We start from the raw sequence: 3,801 nt of genomic DNA, 5'->3' as shown, positions 1-3,801 counted from the left end.
TGGAACATTTTCCCTATAGGATAACATGGAACCCGCTAATTCCGACCCCCACCCAGTTCAGCGGCTGCCAGTTCCCCCTTCGGCATCATTGAAGCTCGAGGTTGATCTCAGTGGAACCCAAATCGCTGGGCCTTCAATCTGATAGAAGGCTGGATCCATATGGGTTAACTGGTTCCAGGCATATTGAGGTTAATTCACGGGGGTGGTTTTTTTTTTTTCATTTCTTAAATGTAATTTCATGCCTGTTTATGTTCTTTGAAGTCAGATTTCTCTGGAATCAAACAGCCCAGTTTCATGGGACCAAAATCATTTGAAGTCAACTCAAAAGTTCTTCAATATGATACTGGTCTCATGTAAATGGGTCAGTTGGTTCCGAAGATATAGCTGGTTGGTTAAAGGGGGGTAGGGAGAGGGGAGTGGTTGTCTCTCCCCCTCACACCAGAAAATGCAGGGACTAGGCTGGTGTATAAGGGGTCAGCCTGGGAATGTCCCTGCATGATCCTGGGACCATATTCACGGGTAAATCCCTGCATTTTCTGTTGTGAAAGGGGTATTATTTCAAACAGCCGTGACCTGCAGTGCTCTGAATACAGCCAGGCAGCCCCCTGCTCTCTGCCCAGCTGTCAATGACTGTCACCCCTGCAGCTTCCGCTCCAATTCTTCTCCCCGCTTTCACCTCAGCCCGCCCCCCCCCCCCATTAATCATGTGGTGCCGGCGCCCGGCGCGCACAATATTTCAAATGTCCACTCGGCTAGAGGGGACACCAGGAGGGGAGTGGGAGCGTGCTCTGCGCTCTGCTCCTCTCCCCATAGAAGCAGCTGCACCGCTCTCCATCTCTCCCTGCAGCAGCAACGAAGGCTCATATAAAAATTTACAGTAATTGGCACTTTTGGGGGCATTGCTTAAGGTATGCTACAAGTGGCGGTATGTGGGGGCATTACGCATAATGTGTGGCTTAATGTGTAAGGGGCATTACGGTGTGCAGCATCATGTGTAAGGGGCATTATGTGTGCAGCATCATGTGTAAGGGGCATTATGTGTGCAGCATCATGTGTAATGGGTACTATGGTGCGCGGCATCATGTGTAATGGGTACTATAAGGGGTCGGGAAGGGATAGTATCGGGGTACGGAGGGTAGGTCACACCTTAGTCCAAAGGGAAGCGCTGGGCCCTGACCTCAAGTGGTCTGTCGGCCACTAGCGCAGGATGATAACCGCGGGCCCTGACCTAGAAGTGGTCAGTTGGCCAGGGGCACAGCATGGAAGCTGCGGGCCCCGACCTTGAGCGGTCTGATGCATACTAGCGCAGCAGGGAAGCTGCGGGCCCTGACCTAAAAGTGGTCAGTTGGCCATGGGCACAGCATGGAAGCTGCGGGCCCCGACCTTTAGCGGTCTGATGCATACTAGCGCAGCAGGGAAGCTGCGGGCCCTGACCTAGAAGTGGTCAGTTGGCCATGGGCACAGCATGGAAGCTGCGGGCCCCGACCTCGAGTGGTCTGATGCACACTAGCGCAGCAGGGAAGCTGCGGGCCCTGACCTTGAGTGGTCTGATGACCATTAGCGCATCACGAGTTGCCCGCATCGTAATTTGGCCTCGCATCATACCCCTGTTTGTGTTAGAGAGGTGCACGTATTGGAGGGCAAGGTGGCACGGTGGGTCTGGCTGCCTGAGGTGCAGTCACCACACAGGGGCAAATGAAGTTTCGTTGCCACCATCTGTTTCTCCCTGTTAGAGTCTTCTCTCCTAGGTAAGGAAAGGGAGGCTTAGAGTTGTGGAGGATCTATTCCTAGGAGCGTCCTTTTGGTGCTCTAGTCTGGTGGCGGGGTGGGGGTTCCTGGGACCAGGAACCCCGCTCTTGGCGGGAAAGAACGGCAGATTAATTGATTTAGGTCTTCAGTAAGGGATGCTTAGGCATCACATCGGTTGTTTTCGGTGTGCTCACCTTTCATCGACTATAGGCCTGCGCTGGATCACCCGCTCGGGGACAGCGACACCACCCGGTCAGGTGGACAGTCAATCGAGTAGGTGGAGCCATACCGCTTGTTTAGAGAAAATGTCGTTACCACGTCAGTCGTGGGGTGGAGCTTAGATCCCTAGCCGTTCTCTCTGGGCCACCATTCACTAAGCTATAATACAATAAATTAGCTTAAAGTGCTTTAAATAAATTCAGCTAACAATTTCTGCCAAATCCAAGTCTCCGAGTCGTTATTTCAGGTTTATATAAGTAAGTGTTGAAATGTGAAACTGTATACATGCACAAGGTCACACATCAGATGCTAGGATGTTTATCAGCTTTAACTGGTTCAGTATGATTCACCGATGGTCAGTATACCAACATTGGAATCCTGGATGCCGGTATTCTGACAGGGTTAGCAGCATTTAAAAAAACCCATTGTGGGTTGGTGGCTCGCTTTACATGCCACAGGTTCTGTTATCCCTCTATGGGGGCCGTGGACCCCCACAAGGGTGAATAATACTAAGTGCCTAATATTAAACCTCCCTCTCTGCAACCTAACTATAATCCCCCTAACTGGATACGGTCATTAGGTCTACAACAACTAGGTCGACAAGCATTGGGTCGACACCACTAGGTGACATGGATCTAGGTCGACATGCCATTAGGTCGACATGGGCTAGGTCTAGGTAGATGTTGAATTTGCTTTTCCCTACCACTGTGTCAGCGTCTGGACTGGTGGAGGGACATTTGTCACAATTTGGCGGCCAATATTTGCTTAAGCGAAATGATCACCACAGAATGGATCATCACAAGGATTCCAATACCCTGAGGGGTTAATGCATGTTTGTAGAAATTCCATGTGAGTGTGTCCAATAAATGTAATCGGTACTTGTGTATTATCTGGGCGCACGCGAAATCGGCCGCAAATCGCATGCAAAAATCGGATGCGATATGGCGGCCGATTTTTGGCCAATTTGCATGCTATTCCATCATTGCACACCCCCCGATGCGTGGCAAGCGGACGTGGTACGCGTCCTCCCGACTGGTTCATACCCCCACTATCCACGTTGGCGTGGAGTTGAATTTATGAAGCGTGACGAACGCAGCGAGCCACCGAGCCCGAAGCGTGGCGAGCACAGCCAGCCCCGCGAGGGGACGCGGAATACATGTAAAGTAATCCGTGTCCGCTCACCACGCTTCTGGCTCGGTGGCTCGCCACACTATCTAAGATCAACTCCACGCCAACGTGTATAGTGGGGGTATGAAAAGGTCAGAGGACGCATACCGCCTCCCCTCGCGGGCTCGCCATGCTTCGGGTTGGAGTTGATAGTGGGGGTTTAGTTGACAATGGGGGTGCATTTAACATTGTAAGCACCCATCAGCGAGCTTGTACAATTAAAAATCGCATCGCATCACATGCCACTTGCTGGCATGCGTTGCTGTGCGATATTTTATTGTACAATCAGGGGCATTTTCCCAAAAATCGCATTGCATACCATGGCATATGTTATGCCATGGTATGCGATGGGCGCCGTGAAGGACACAGAAAGTCCATTTGATCTGCACATTAACTCCATATAAATGTGAGTGAATTGAATAACAATAAATGATTCTCACAATCCAGACACTGTTGCACTATGATCTGTCCTTTTTGAGGTTCTTTTATTAAAAGGATTGAAGGAAACACTACTCCAGGAACTCTATTTACATCAAATACATTTTGTAAGTTTGATTGTGAACTCGCCAGTGGGTGTACAATTTCTTTTTTTGTGTACAAAAAGTCTTGGTGAAGGCTTCTTTGTATCACCCTGGGCAGATTTAAGTTGTTTGCGCTGTGGGTATC

The sequence above is a fragment of the Crinia signifera genome, chromosome 6 (genome assembly GCF_055691185.1).
Source record: "Crinia signifera chromosome 6, ASM5569118v1, whole genome shotgun sequence".
Lineage (NCBI taxonomy): Eukaryota > Metazoa > Chordata > Amphibia > Anura > Myobatrachidae > Crinia > Crinia signifera.
The sequence above is the reverse complement of the archived record's forward strand: the minus strand, read 5'-3'. Positions refer to the sequence as shown.